The 16,840-nt window shown below is 38.7% G+C and overlaps 1 protein-coding gene across 1 annotated transcript in view; it reads right to left on the bottom strand.

The window, feature by feature from the left end:
• LOC124424273 (insulin-like growth factor-binding protein complex acid labile subunit) overlaps positions 1–8,348 on the bottom strand; it is a 28,534-nt gene extending 20,186 nt beyond the window's left edge. The window contains exon 1 of the transcript XR_006942280.1: positions 9–8,348. The gene's annotated coding sequence lies outside the window, so the exon portion shown is untranslated. The remainder of the gene's footprint in view (positions 1–8) is intronic.
• Between the last annotated feature and the right edge of the window lie 8,492 nt (positions 8,349–16,840).

Here is a 16,840-nt window from a genome sequence, read left to right as displayed (position 1 = left end):
TCACGTACCGTATCGTTGAGACGTAGCAAAGATTTTAGAGAAGCACCGAGCTTCATTCCTCTTTCGCTTTCTTACACTGATACTCGTTATCACGAGCCAAGCCTGAACATTTTGTGATAAGAATCATAAGCAAGTGAAGATCTCGAGGCGATCGAGAATTCTTCGCGCAGTTAGAAACAGTTTGAAGATAAGAACGTTTCAAGAGATGACGTTTTACGATATTATTTCGCGTGCTTGATTCGTTAAATGTACAGCCGCGCAGATACAATAATTAACGTTGAACGTGAGTAAACCGCGAGCAGCATATTTACATTTGCAAAAGCTACGCGTCTCATAACCGATTAACATAATAGACAGTAGAAGGAAGATTGTACATACGTACGAAAGGATGGTGTATATTTAGACGAAAAATCACAGACACACACAAACACAATATTAAAGCCTCCACGAAATCGTTTTATATAAAATAAAGGTAGTATTTTTAGATGTTTCTAATAAAGAGGATCTTCATATTAAAAGAATAAGAGAAAAAGATACGCAAGCTTAGCGCAGGATACACGCCTAGCTCTTTTTCCTAATGCAATTTATCGACTTTATAGAAATCATTACATTACCTCCATCTTCCAGGAAGATGTTGCGATTTAATTACGCGAAAAGCCTCGATTAAATTAGCGTTATCGAACATTTTTGCGATGCGATACTTTTTGTTTCTTTCTGGTTTTTTTTTTCCTTTTTTTTTTCTGCTGGTCTGTCGTCGTTTAATTTTCCAATATTAAGTATGTCCCAATATTAAGTAAATTCTCATTGATCGCCGTAATAAAAGATAATTGTTCCATTCATCTGTGATAGAGAATAAAGAGATGACGTATTTACCGAACGTAGGAAATTCCGCATAAGTATCGCCGAACATGTTAATCGCTTTTTAATCGAAAGAAAGAAAAAAAAAAAAAAAAAGAGAGAGAAAACAAATATCGTACATTATTATCTAGAATCTTTATCGCTTGAGAAAAAAGAAAAAAGAAAATAAATAAATAAAAAGAGAGAAAAAGTATCCTACAATTTTACGTCTACAACGCGGAACAATATTTTCTTTCGAATTCTTTACACCTTTCTTTTATACTTTTGCACGAATTTTTCGAAAACGATTTTTCTACCGACCTCGGAATCTCGATTATGTTATTTACAATATAATCCTTGAAAAAGAGCGACGCCATAAAGGAAGCACAACGTTTCGAATGAACGATCGTAAGGAAACGGGGCGACTATTAGGAAATGCTTTAAAGTTCGAACGGGAACTTTACTTCTACTATTATCTATTATTAATTGTCATTGTACAATGCCCATCTGTTCTTGTTAGTTATCTCACTTGTTGAAGACGTAATTAAAGAATTAATAGCACGTCGGTGTACGCTTGCACGATAAAGAAAAAAATTTATTACGTTTTAGCGAGATTTTACCGAGCTAATTAGAATAAATATATGCATTCGGTAGCCGGATTAAAGTGATAAAAATTAGTTGTCGAGCCGTCTCTCGACAAACTTGTGCTCGAAATTTCCTCGTGCCGAAGTATATAGATATTATAGTATATTTATGCGTTCGAGGTAGAGATAAACGGTCTGGTTCGCGACGGCTGTTGTCCGTATGTTGAGTGCTTACAAATAAATACATAGAAGAGAGAAGATAATAATATAATAAATGAATTAATTAATGTCCCTTTGATAATATTAGACGTTCCATATGACACGCGATTCGCTGAAAACAAAGTACCTTTGCAAGTTTGCCACTAAAAAGTATTAGGCCAGATTTGTATGTATGTAGTATATCGGTGCGTCTTGGTTGTATGTAGACGTATTAAGAGCGTGAGATTAAAGAAAGAGAATAAGACCTACTACATATGTTTTGAAAATCTAGTATTACGTATTAGCTTTAAACCTTTGTCCGTGCTAATTGTGGTTGGATTTAATGAACTGGAAACAATGTTCCGAAGCCTGTGAGGAAGAGAAAGTAAAATTATACACATAAGGAGGTATTAGCACTACGGAATAGGAAGTTTAACTAGATAATAAGTGACTAATTAGTACGTAAAACTTGTCATATGTAACGAGATATTAGTATCGGCGGTGTTACTAATTTTTCTGCTTTCTCTGAGTCGACGAGAGGATTTAATATATATTCGATCGTTGGAGGGTTGACTTTGTCGCGAAGAAAATATCATACATCGTCCTCTTTTCCGATTCTCTTTCTCTCTCTCTCTCTCTCTCTCTCTCTCTCTCTCTCTCTCTCCTTCTCTTTCCTGTTCCTCTTGAAATATTAATGGTTGACAATATAAATTTGGATCGTTTCGTAAAGTTACCAAATAAAAATTGTAAAGTAAGTAGCGTTTTTGTACGAGACACAATTAGAACGCGAGAAGCGATAGAGTATTAAAGAGAGAAATACAAAGGAGAGAGAAAGAAAAGATAGAACGATTGAACGGTTCGAGGTTGTAAAAGTTAAACGGAACGCTTCATAGAAATTCGATAATAACACTCTCCGAAGAGACCTACGAGATTTTAGTTTGGAGAATCGTTACTAGCCAGACGGATCAAAGATTTTACTATGCGTCGTCGCTCTTCGATCGAAGAAAAACGATCGAGGTATATATGTGGTACTTACATAGTCGTCGGTGAGAGTGGTGCCATGTTACAAGACTGTATAAATTCCAAGTGCATAGAATTATGAGAGACGAGGGAAGAAAAGTAAATAAATATATTGAGACAGAGAATCACGTTTCGATTTTATTCTCTCGAGGAAATATATCATTTTTTCTTTCGTTCGGTTTTTTTCTTCATTCGAACGAACAAAACGATTAAACTATTTTTTTACGAAGCTCGAAAATTTGTACTTCTTATTCGCCCCCGCCACCCATTCCTAAAAAGAAAAAGAAAAATTTTTGCTCGCTCTCATGGACCGACTAAATGTTTTCAAATTCAAACTTTGTGAGTTTTCGGAAGGAAAGTTTGTTTACCGTAGTCGCAAGTCAAAAAGAGAATCGTCCTTTTGAGACGAGAGATTCGAGCTTATCAACTTCCGATCTCTAATCTCGATAAGATGTCGCGAACACGAAGGCGGTAAACGGAGCTCAGGCTGTCGAGCGACAACAGCCCCCTTGTCCATTATTGGCACCACCACCAACAGCAGTCTTCACCGGCATAACCATCTCATCACCTACAACGGATTTACAATGAGTGAACTCGACTGGATATTCCATTTCTCTAATGCGATTATACGCGTTTGTGCGTCGTGGATTGCGGATTCGTTTTAATTGGGATTACATTTCAATTAAAACCTCATTCCTATTAGGCGTTAGGGGGCTGAAGGGACGCGTTGAATTTCGAGGAATAATTGATACGAACAACGCGTGTTATCTGGCTCGTGCGAGCATGGGACAACGTTAAAATATGCATGTTTGCCAATCAGGAGGTGTTCGGAGTTACACGTTTCTCGGTCCTCTCGGCAAATACGCGATTATGAGGCTATCTAGAACAGACGGTCGTGCAAACATGCGCGATACTACCTTTGATCCTTTCCGAATCGATCGGATCGTCCGTTCGTGATTCTGAAAATAATCATCTCATAGAATTTCGATCTTACGAATCGAACGGAACGTTTTTACGAATCGACTCTATCTGGTCGAAAGGTTACTAATCGAGTACCGATCGTTTACTTCTTTCGAAATATTACAGTCGTACGAGAACAATTCCGAACCGTCGAACCGTCGAACCGTCGAATTTTGCAATCGCGACCAAACTCGAAATATTCAACGGTGCGTTTGGGTTTCTCTCGATTTACACGCGTCCACGAGGTCACTCGTGTGTGAGAGTGTTTGTTATTATATACTCGTATACATGTACATATAGAAATTCGTATCACACATGGCATATCAAATGCACCGAATGATTGGGAACGAGTGGGAGAGAGGAAGAGTGGCCCGGTACATACAAGGTTTCAAATATTCAAGAGAAATTTGCTATCACCGTAGAAGCCTATCAAAACGCATTACCGGTGTATAATCGTTCGATATTCTCTAATTAAGCTTAATCGCTCGTTTAAACGTGTAAATCTCGCAGCACGTGATAGAGAGCACGAAAAGGTTTGTGCGTTACCGGCCGCTATAGCCAATGGCGATGACGACGATGATGATTATGACGATGACAGTGGCGCTAGTGATAGAAATTCTCTTATTGTAGGTAATTCGATGATATTACCAGATAATATTTAACAGTTAAAAGGATATCATTTGATGTTGATATTCCGGAAGAAAATCGCTTTCAGAATTGGAGATTCGATTTGCTTGATTAGAGATAGTCACTTCTGCGATATATCTTCTCTCTCTCTCTCTCTCTCTCTCCCTTATCTATTTTTTCTTTTAGCTTTTTTTAGCTTTTTTTAGCTTTTTTTAGCTTTTTTTGAACGTATCGACGATCGATTTACGAGGGATACGAGAAAGTAGGAAACATCGATATTTCAGGCGAAGGAGAGTGTGTCGTAAAATCTTGACGTTATTTCAAGATATAGCCTTGCTTTTCTCTCTTTTCTTCTCTTTTGTCCCTTTTAAAGAAGCCTTTAGATTCAAGGAACATCTCGGACGTATTCTGAAATTTTAAACATGCCACGAAGGTATGTGCGTTGTCAGATTCATCGAAGGTTAAAGGAAAATTGGTACTTTTATGTCATCTGATCTAGGCACTCGAAAGACCAAAAAAGAATAAAGAAGGAAAATAGTCCTCGCGGACGCGATTGTTTCGATAATGCTCATAACTAGATTACTCATTCCAAAAGCAACAGTTAAATTTACATTCTTCTAAAAAGTTAATGCGAATCGTTGAAGTGTCTGCTTGAAATATTTAACGGGAAAGTAAATTTTGTTATACTTTTTGATTCTTTTCGCTGATATTATTGTGAATTATATTAATTCTTTCTTTCTCTCTCTCTCTCTCTCTCTCTCTTCTCACATTTTACATACAAGTAACTTTCAGTCAGACTTCCATGATGCATTACGGAACCTAATGCAAATTTTATTAATTTAATTTCATGGCCAAATGGATTATTAATTGCACGGAATCAATATTATACGAGTAACGTGTCATTTAATGGAGAATTATCGTTGGGTATGCAGCACTAATTTCCTTTCTTTATTTATTAAAAACGTATAGATCTACGAAAAGTAGGGCAGTAAAAATAAATAGATAATAATTATTATTCTATACAGTATTCTATTATTTTTTAGCACGCCATTTAATATACTCTTTCTATCGTTTTGTTTTAAAAATAAATGAGTACGAAATTAGGTAAAAAGAAATGGATGAACGTAGGGTATAAGGTCAAAGAGACACTAAGAATGCAACTAATGTCCAACAACGTTTTATCGATTCAGTTTCGTTCGAACATTCCTGCATCTCTCTCTCTCTCTCTCTCTCTCTCTCTCTCTCTCTCTCTTTCTTTGTCTCTTCATGCATACGCGCGTGCCAATGCATCGAGCCATTCTTCACATGGATCCATACTTCGGCCAGGCTAAGTAACAGGAATTATGCAATCGAATGACACAATGGTGCAACTATTATGTAACGGCAAGCAGACGACTTCCGTACAATGGAGGACGATGATGACAATGGCAGACCTTCTCCTGCCTCTATACCACTATTCTGTCTCTTCTCATGTTCCCATCCCAAACCTCTCTTTCTCTCCCTCTCTCTCTCTCTCTTTCTCTCTCGACAACGATGCCATGGCTCGATAGCGCTAAATTCTCTACCGCATACTAATTGTCGTATCTGTCTATACGATAAAGCATCAGCAGCCCTCCGGCGTGTGGCCACGGATAATCCCATTAAAATTCACTTTAATGAGAATCACCTGAAACGGGCCGGCGAATAAGGGCGATAAGGAAATTGCTACAATTAACGGTGAATCTCTATAATCGCGGGGTAAATCTTTTAATACGGCTCGTATATCGATACGAAAAGAGTGTAGATTGTTGAAGATTCGGAGAAAATTTAAAAGGGACATGTTTGGAACTTCAACGTTTATTGGATTATAATTATAATAACGTATAAATGGATCCATGAATTTGTATACGATGCGAAGAAAAAGATAGAGTATCGTCGGACAAAAGAGTTAATTGTGAATTAGATTACTTTATTCGATTTTCGGTTTTCCTTAAAGTTTCGATACTGCACGAGTCGGAATTCGAGCAAAGTACTCGAAGGAATCAAGATCGCTTCTTTGGACATTGACAAAATCGAAGGAAAGACGCTTGTAGGTTGCGTCCAAGTTTTGGGCTATGCAGGACAAAGTGAATTTAATTGGAAAGGGAAAAAAGACGCGCTGGCGAATACGAGCCATGTACCAAAGCTATTATTTCCAAGGACATATCGACGAGGAAGAGGCCAAAAAGTAGGAGGATTGATAGACTCGATACTGGTTCGAGTTTCTCCAACGATTTTATTGTCGATGCGATGAGATATGCCTATTTCACGCAATGACCTACTTTTCTAGTCTGAGGGCAACGGGCACGTCAGCGTTTTGCCAGTCAGAAATCAGAAATCATATTGGTTATTCGAGTGATATCACGGAAAGGAAATATGTGGAATCCAATTTCTCTATGCAATATCAATATCACGATTCTCCGAGTATGAACGTGTAATAAATATACATACATATTTAATGGATTTTTCTCTCTCTTCTTACTAAAATTAATTAATGCGTATCGAACGCGGTTTGTTTCAGACGTAACAATAGAGAGAGAGAGAGAGAGAGAGAGAGAGACGTACGAGGAGAGATGTGGGACGCGTGATCCTTTATAAGCGCATACGCCCTTCTTGTGAAACAACACGTTTCATCGATTTTTTCATTCTTTTCAAACAAAATGATCGATCGTAAAGAGTAGGAAAAGCCGACGTTTCTACTTTAGGTAGAAACGTCGATCTTTTATTTTTCAATAACCGCATTGTCGCGGTGAGTTTGATGGCGGTATTTTGATACTTTTTCGTTCACAGAGATAAAAGGCTCGTCAAGTACGGTTATACGCGCGTTATTAGTTTTCAGAAATACATGAGGAAGGAGTACGCGGCAGGTACGGGGACGCCGGTAAACTTCAAACTCGACTCATTAGGGCGCCGAGAAACTCGTGTTTAACAAAACTTTGCGCTGCAATAAATGTTCCGGTTGTATTACACTCGCATGAAGATAGAACGGCCATCGTGTTGAAATATCGTTGAAATAGGAATGGGGAAGTATATTTTACAACAGTTTATAATAATGCTTATGATATCTTGTATAACATTGTTTCGATCTATTAGTTAATTATAAAAATTCCATAATCGTTACTTTTGTACCTTAGGGTTATCGTATATCCCATTTTATCATTATAATTAATGATAAAAATATGTCGAAATTTTTATCGAACGATCGAAAAACTTTTCAAAAATCAATTACGTGTCTTAAAAAGTTACCTTTTTTTTCGATATAAAAGACGGTCGGCCAGCATGTCATTTTAAAACGCGTACCAATATCGAACTTGAATACTGTGATTGCAATTGGGATAAGAGCGGCCGGTCCTTTTGCCAAAGGCACATTAGCATTGAAACATTGAAACCGTGCGGCTGCAACGATGCGGAAATGAATCTGCCGTGCTCGGAAGTATGAACGTTACGAGCCCGAAGCTTTGCGTTGTACACTGGCCACGGCGTTTTTTCTTTTCTTTTCCTTTTTTTTTTTTTTTTTTTTCATTCGACCGAGTGGAATCGCTAATGGCGTAGCTATTAGTGAAAAGAAATGAACTTACGAGTAGAGAGAAAGAGAGAGAAAACTGCGTTAGAGGAGAAAGTTCGCGGTGAGATATTCATTCGTGAGTTGCTTAAAATAAAAAAAAATGTAAGTAATATTCACATCTTTGCTTTGGAGAAAAAGATAACAGAAGCTCGATGAATGGCAGCATTCATCTTGGAGAATTATTAAATTTTGCATTCGAGAAAAGGATACAGATCCTTCGATATACTGTTATACTTTCGATATAAATCACTGTATAACAAGAGTTTCCAAATAAGAAACACCATAAAGTAAAATATATTACGCAACTAATTTTCCTTTTACCAATTCCAGAAAAAATGGACTAAAAACCATGTAAAAAGAGAATCCTTTTGTTTTCTTTAAACTATGTTATTTTGAAATTGTCTAAAAGAATCGTACGAAAGGAGAATTAGATATGATATTCATTAGGGAAATGTATATAACGCAGATCGTCCCATAAACGTTATATCAGATTTGGGATCGCTCTGTAGGAATCGTGTGGTTAAAATAAAGAACGAAACAAAAAAGAACAATCTCGGATGGTTTGATATTATATTCGTTGTCGTTAGTCTTTTATTATCGATAAATATTGCTAGATGAGTTTTAACTTCCAAAGATTAATTGAATCTGATCGTGTAAAACCGCGATGAATTTTTCAATTGTAGGATAAACCACGAGAACTATCGTCACGTAACTGACGCACTACAATGAGTCGTTTTCCAAACGATCTTCCGTCCGCCTTCTAGTTGGTCCTTTTAACACCTACTTCACTGATAATAAGAGGGAGCTTTTTTATGAATAATAGTTAACGATGATGAATTTTCCGTACTAACGTACGTACTTATGGTGTAAAGGAATTCTGATAAATCGATGAGTCGTTTGGACAAGAATTTTTTAATTCATCGAATGCCGGCATATGAAAAAGAAGAGAGAGAGAGAGAGAGACAACGTTTAAGAACGTAGACGGATGTATAATAATTCGAATTGAAGCCTCTCGAAATAACAGAGAATCGAGAATAAAAACAAAAAGACGTAATATCAGCTTTTATTTATTTAACGAGAGGTTCCTTCATAAAGTGAGACATGTATCGGGCCGTGTGGGACGTCTCTTTGAGAATATATAATAATAACCAGTAGCTACACCTGCAAACCTGATTGCACCTCACCAGCCGGCAGTGATTTGTTCTTTCTTTGTGCACCGAAGCTCTCTTTTATATTCCAAATAATAGCCAATATTTACGCAGTGTTACAGTTATTATTTCAGTTTCTTGCAAATAAAATTGAACATGATTTCTCTTCTCTTCTTAAGTCTGAAATCATTTTTTAAAAGGCATCCCGTTAGATATCGGATCACAGACAAGTTTGCCAGAGACAAAGTGAACTTTCTCAACAATTTCTTTTTCCGTGAAAGACAGGAGAGAGAGAGGGGGGGGATGGGTGGGGGGAGATACAGAAGACTGTACGAACTCTAAGAGGGCGTTCATCGAAAACAAAAGTACGTGCGTGACGCAGACCTTAAGGATACTTCTCTTGTAGCTCAAAAGCTCCAACGATATCGAAAAAGTGAATTGTAAAAAGAGATAGTAAGAAAAGAAGAGCAGAGAGAAAAAGTCACGTCTGCATCACGTGTCAACTTTTTCCACGGGATTGGAAAGTTTTCCACGCTGAAACTCGGTCGAAACTATTTATTTGAGACATTTCGAGAAGGTAGATCGACACCCTCCCTTTTATAACGTAGAGTAACTTCAGTCCTAAGATTACCTTTCTTTTACTACTTCGAATCAAAGTACGACGACGGATTTTACTTCCTTTCACACGCTTTAAACCTTTCGCTAACTCGATCCCGTTCACGAAGCCAATAAAAATTCTCTCTACTTAAAGAAACAGTTCATATATGTTACTTATGTATATAAATCAGCAAAGGAAATATGGTATATCGCGAGAGAGGAAGAGGATTGCGTTTCGAAAGAAAGAAAACCGCATGGTCCTTTTTTCTCGAAGGAGAATGACGTGCCAATATATATTCTCGCGACTTTGGTACCGGTTTCTAAGGGAATAAATTGCGTGCCGTTTTATTTACGTCTTCGAGCAAAGAGGACACAAAGAGAGCGAGAATGCCGCAACTTCCAATGGCATTGCACGGTGGATGCTTCGAGAGAGGGGGACGCTTCCTTCGCCCAGCATCGGAAACGTCTATGGACACTTTAACTTATTTTACTTCGGCTTTTCGCTCCGCATTCATCGCTACATTCATCGTCGCATCCATACCCTCCTACGTAACGTGCGCGTAACTTCCCACTGACCAATTTACGAACCAATACATTGCATTTAGATTCGTGAAACCGCGCTCTTACTTTTTTTCTTTTATACCACTTCTTAGAAACCGTCGACTAAACCACGCTCTCTCTCTCTCTCTCTCTATTATCATATGAGAAAGCCAATTAGTTATCTAAACATGTTTTATTTATAACTCGAGATTTTCATCGACGACAAGATTTTTCTAATTCATAGAAAAGAAAAATTTCAAAGATCCTACGCCTCTGCTTTTCGTCCCGCAGGATTAGGATGCACTGAATTACTTTCACACCAGTTTTTTTTTATCGAACATTCCATCGGCTTATTTTGCAGAATTCAACGAGAGCGGAGATGAGACGGAGCCGGTTTTCGTATAAGTAACACGGAAAGACGCTCAATGAGAAGGCATCAAGCACGCGAGCTCTGCTTCTCTTTCTCTTTCTCTCTCTCTCTCTCTCTCTCTCTCTCTCTCTCTCTCTCTCTCCCTGTCCCTTCGCCCAGAATCCTTTATACTCTTTCGAGGCGAAAGGAAAAGATGGAGTCAATCGTTGCACTTTTTGTACGCTTTACCCAAAGGCTGACGCGGCTCTCGTGCAGGACTCGAACCGAGTAGGTAGAAGGAGTAAAAAGGTATGAGTTTAATTTAGAGATAGAACGTGCGCAACGTTAATGTCTCTCCATCGAATTCCTTCTGTCCGTTACAAGGAGACATTCACGATAATGAGTTCTTCTTCTTAGACATCTCGTTCAAGATCTTTTATACACGTGGCATTCGTTCGAGCTTGTTAGTGCTTCCGATCACGTTAACTCAAGCACTTTTCACGTATCTACACTTTTTTAAGTGCCAATTTAACGACAACAAAATAAAATCCATCGAAATGAATAACCAAGGATTATTTTAATTTGTTTACTGTCATCAATTCTAAAAAGATTTTTTCCCTTGTCTAATAAAATGGAATCAAATGTAATCAAATATTTGTTCATCTGGTCTATCGATTTCTAATCAGCTTATCGTGTCTTAGCGAAACAATTGAGTTTTGCTGAATAAACTTTCCCTTCCTTGACAACTTGAATGTCAGGTAGTTAGATATCACGTACAAAGTTTGTAGCCACAATCAAGAAGATAAGGGATCATCCCCGAGAGATTCTCTCTATGTCTTTATCTCTCTGAAGAGAAAGAGAGAGAGAGAGAGAGAGAGAGAGAGAGCGAGAGAGAGAGAGAGAGACATCTCTCTTGCAAGATAATGCACGACGAAGAGACTATGAGAAGTCGCGTGACGAGGCTCGGAAGTCGGTAGGGTAGAAGGTATCATAGTACAGCGTCCACCAAGGAGACGTAAACCACGCGAGACCTCACCGTTTTCTTCGCAGAACCTTTATATTTAGATTCGGTGAACGTAGAGAGAAAGAGAGGAGAAAAAGAGAGCGAAGGAAAGAGATATAAATAAGAGTAGAAAAGGATAGGAAAGAAGAAGTGAGGATCGTAGCCATCTTTGCATGTCACTACAGTTGGCGTACGTTGGGACATCTCTAGAGAGCGAAGACACTAATTTAGAGGCGTGTCGGCGTTTAGAATGCAACGGCTCGGTCGACGTCATCATTAAGAGAAGGGGAGAAGGAGAGAGAGAGAGAGAGAGAGAGAAGGAGATTTTATCTTTCCGTGAGAGCCCACGGTGTCTCCTGTCTTCGAATGACACCGTGCGAGAGATACGGTGCTTATGTTAATGCGGAACGCGGCTGAGAGAGAGAGAGAGAGAGAGAGAGAGAGAGAGTGACACACAATGCTGCTCGTGGCGATACTCGTGAAACCAAGAGCCATTAATAACGGAACGAGACGAACCGAATGAATCACGACCTCTTCTCCTCACAGTCCTTACTATTATAATGCAAACCTTTCGGAGCGGCTTAATGACGACGTAACGCTATCTTTGTGTAAAACCGCGCTTCGGAAAGGCTCGAGAGTAGAATTCCTCAACCCTTCTAATTCTATTCTTCCCTTTGGATCGTCGACATGCTCTTTCGTAAACTCTTTTTTTTTCTTTTGTTATTTTAGAAAGAATTAGAAAAAAAAAAAGAAATAAAAGATGCCTGCTGTTTTAGCACATTTTTTATTTTTTCTTTCTTTCATATTATTCAAATTTTTTAAACATTTTTGTAAAAAAAGAGAAAAAGAAAGAAATAAAGAGGATTAAGTAGACACAATCCGGAAAAAAGAATGAGTCGGTAACGTTGTGGTTTATTTCGACGTAAAATTGTGAAGAATATTTTTCTTGATCGTTACGGGGACGATACGATAGTCGTGTTCTCCGAGGGATCCGCGAAACGAGTCGTATAACTTTACCTCGTATTTCTTAATGGGATTAGGATCAGCATAAAATAGGTAAGAGTCGTGACGTATTTCGTAACTGGGTGCATAGATACATATATACCAGAGATACTTGCAGTTAATATTTATGCCGCGCGGGCTATCGCAAGATAAACACAACTTCCCTACGACGAGAGGGTAACTTCTGAGAAGAACTAATCTCACCACCTTATTACATGCTGCTGAGACACTGAATATACATTATAATAAAACTGGAATTCTCGAGCTCCTGAATCGACAATTCCCTCTTATCCATTCTCTATGTATTATGTCGCGTTTCGACGAATTTATAACAGCCGATATGTGGAGTATTATCTGCATCGATAATTCGATTTGTTCGATCGATTTGAATTGTAATTATCAATTAAAATTCAATCTTTTGAAATCGAAACACACACAGACGTACTCTGTACGAGCGCGATGGGAGAAAAACACGATTTTACGTTTACTCTGTTCTTTTGCGCTCGGATGTGTTTCTCTTTTTTTTTTTTCTGCACGAGAGCAACGAGAGAAAGGAGTTTTCAAATCGACGACAACGAATATTCTCTTGATAAACGAATTTACCAATGTCAAAATGGCCGAAGTCGGTGAACTCGTTAGGTGCAACGGCTTTGGATCTATTCAAGTCAAACTAGCCAATGTCAGGCCGTCGCGGTACTCATGAATTTGCATGGACCAAACCAAATATAATCTTAGTGCACACAGACGGTTCTCTCTCCCTCTCTCTCTCTATCTGTCTGTCTATCTATCCGTCTCTTTCTTTCTTCCTGGCTGGCTGTTCCTAAAAGCACTCCGAGATCCATTTTCATCTATCGTATAGCGAAATCTGGGTAGCAAGTAAAAATTACTGTTACTCGTTAGAGATTAATAGTAAGACCTTCGCGAGCAATCAATTTGTTTATATTGGCCCGTGATTTTCTACGATAGCCTTATAGTTTTTCTCTTTCAAACCTTTTAATTAGATTATAATGTTACGATTGAGGCATATATCGTGTAAAGTTGTAACTTTCGAACGATTGGACCTTTCGAATGATATGGTAACCGGTTTGGAAACTATTACTTTCACAGATCCTATAAACTTGGACAGGTGATACATATGTAGGAAGGGTTGTATACGTTCGTCGATAGTTTATGGCGAGTTTGATGAAGATTTTGTAATTACTAAGCCAGCCATGGTACTAAATTATGCGCGATTACGAAGACTGTGCACGTCTGGCGTAATGCGTATCTACTAACTCCCGTAGTTTAGGGGAATATAGTGCTCTTGTTACGTCTCAAGTAAGTTAATGCTGTTCGCCCGATGCAAGGCAGCTTCGCGACTGTTTCTAAAGCGATCGACGCCGTTTCGCGTAAACATTGTGTTTCCTTGTCGACCCGTGATTCGATCACACTCAGGATTCTAATAGCTTTGTCCATAAACCGAAGCTTAATCTCTCCTTAAACATTAATTACTTAGGAAATAGGAAGGAAACGATTAGACGATCGATCTAGCGTAAAGACTCTTGACGTCTCAATGATATCCATTCGACGCGAATGGACGAATATGTTCGAGTACGAAGCTCGACGCTATTATCCGCTTTAAAAAGTTGCCTTTAGAAAAGTTAAGCGCGCAGAAAACGCCTCGTACATTTATTGTACTTGTAAAATCGCTTAATCCATAGCGACAATACGAAAAATAAATTTAAATTTCTCTTTAGAGTCTCTTTGCTAAAAGAGAAGCGAGCCATGGCAAGTTATGGTAACATCAATCGTTTCAAAAAAAGAAGGAAAAGAAGAAATAAGGGATATCTCTTGGGTTCTCCTTTTATGTTTCAGAGAGAGAGAGAGAGAGAGAGAGAGAGAGGCGGTAGTCCCCGTTTCGTCTTAATCGTGGCGTTCCTTATTTCTCTCCCTCTCTCTCTCTCTCTCTCTCTCTCTCTCTCTCTCTCTCTCTCTATCTCTCTCCGAAGACCTTCCGTTCTTGCGGTCCCTTTTTCCTTTTTTTGGATACTCGGACACGCACGTGTGTAAGTACGTATAGTGTAGGTATCCGAACTCTGCTTCGTGAGTATCCTCACGAGATGAGGCGTATTCGAGCCACGTCGTATCCTCGATACCTTAATGAAGCAAATTTGCATCCATACGCGACGCGAGTGAGCAAGTACAGAGATACAATAAAACTGATTTCTCGTCTCCTGCCGTGGATCGGGCTAAGATGGATGCGTCTGCACGGCAGCTCGCTGTTACCCGTTCACCGAGTTGCATGATAATGATTCAAGCTCAGCCTTGCGCTGCGGTGGACATCCTGTTGCAACCCTCTTCGCTGGTTCCAAATCCCGTACCGACATGGAACTATCTACTCTCTACCATCCTGGATATTCTCTACCTTCTGCTCGTCATAATCGGAAATACCATGGCTGTACGAAGAATTTCAATGAACTCGTTTTCTTCTCCAGATACTTTCCTCATTTTTCAAACGGTTTAATCGTCAAACGTTAAATGACGGATCAAATTACGTTAAATGATCCTTTGAAAAACCGACGATATTAATGTAGGAAGAGGAATGGTTCGAATCATAAATGAATCGATATCAACAACGGGCGCAGTCCCATATGAACGCCCACTTTATATACTTTATTTTAATTTATTTTTCCTAATATTTCAACATTTATTCATTCAACATTATTCTCGTGCGGAGATTATAAAGAGGAAAGAATTTTTTGCACCGTCGTAGAGAGAAAACGTATGGTTAATCTGAAATCAAAGCAAGAAAAAAGGAAAAAAGAAAAAGAAAGAGAAAGAGAAGAAGAAAAAAAGGAACGTGGCGGGCGGGAAAGAGAGGGTAAATTTCAAAGATCGTAAAAGTCTTTTGATGTCGACGGAGCATATTCGGTGCAAAAGGATAGACGGCAATTGTAGCTGTTCGAAACACGGAAACAGCAGATTCACGGTCAGAGGGAGCAGGAGAATGGAACGTCAATACGGAGGCTCGTTACACGATGATATACCAATGCCAACAAAGCAGTTCTGCCTGTTGGCCGAATGCATCGACCTAACTAACATAAGCAGACTCTCTAACGGCCCAATCAGAACGTTTCAACAAAGATACTACAGCGGCTATTGTATATCTATGCCTATATCCACGCTGGGTATATCTGTGCTATATCCATTCTCCGTTTCTAGTCTACTATATATAAAATTATATCCCGTTATACAATCCTCGGAGCGAAGAGAATGAGAAAATCTTTATAATCGAATTCTATCTATTTTGATGGTATCAAATTTCAATCGTTCGACTTATTATTTAACGAGCAGACATTATTCTTTAAGATTATGATCCAATTAATTGATCCAATTAATTGAAATGAGAGAAAGAAAATGATCCTACCCGGACGCGACAATAATCACGAATATCCGAAATATATTGATCCGACGGTGTTAAGGACAAAGATGTGTCTTACGTGAAATCGTTTATTTCAGGACAAAGATTATTTCATCTTCTCGGCGAATCGAGCCGAGGATTAATCCCTTACACGTATATAGAAACGGACAGACCTATAGAACATCGAAGAGAGTAAACCACTTTGGATGGGGCTTTACTAAACTACGAGGTACCTAAATTAAAACGTTGAATTAATTCGTCGATCGAACACTGCTCTCTTCGGCTTTTGCACATAGACAAATTCAGCCGATCCTCGAGGCAAGCCCTCTAGCCATTGCCCATCTCGAACCCTCTGTAAGAATATGAACGTTATCTGACACAGCTAAGCTCGTTTCATAGAGAGAGAGAGAGAGAGAGAGAGAGAGAGAGACGTTGAACGGTGGAATGGAGGAATTGCCGATGAGAAAGAACGTTAGAGAACGGTGCAATTACAAGGGATAGGATGAGACAGAGGTGCCGGGAGGGAAGGGTAGAAGCTGCTTTCGTTCGTTCCTTCGGTGATAATACAACGACTCATGAGCGCACGCGCGCGCATGCACATGACCGAGAAAGAGAAGAAATAAAGGATGGATCGCAATGAGGATCGTTCTCTTCGAAATATCTATATATAACGATACAATTTTGCTTTTGCCTCGAGAGAGATCGTTCGTTTCGAATCTTTCAATATGAAAGCACTGAGATATTTACTATATTCGAATTCGTTTGATAAAAATCATATGCTACGTATTTAGGAGCAATGAAATATGCGAATGACAACGTTATTCGAATCTTTCATCGTACTCTTTGTGTTACCACGCATACGTCTAATATGATAGATATAACATTGACGTAGAAAAGGAAAAAGACCGAGAAACCTATAGTCAGTATATCTATAGGCTTTATAATATAACTACTATTAATTAGGTATATCGTAACGTATTAATTAGTAGGAT

The sequence above is a fragment of the Vespa crabro genome, chromosome 5, assembly GCF_910589235.1.
Source record: "Vespa crabro chromosome 5, iyVesCrab1.2, whole genome shotgun sequence".
Lineage (NCBI taxonomy): Eukaryota > Metazoa > Arthropoda > Insecta > Hymenoptera > Vespidae > Vespa > Vespa crabro.
The sequence above is the reverse complement of the archived record's forward strand: the minus strand, read 5'-3'. Positions and strand labels throughout refer to the sequence as shown.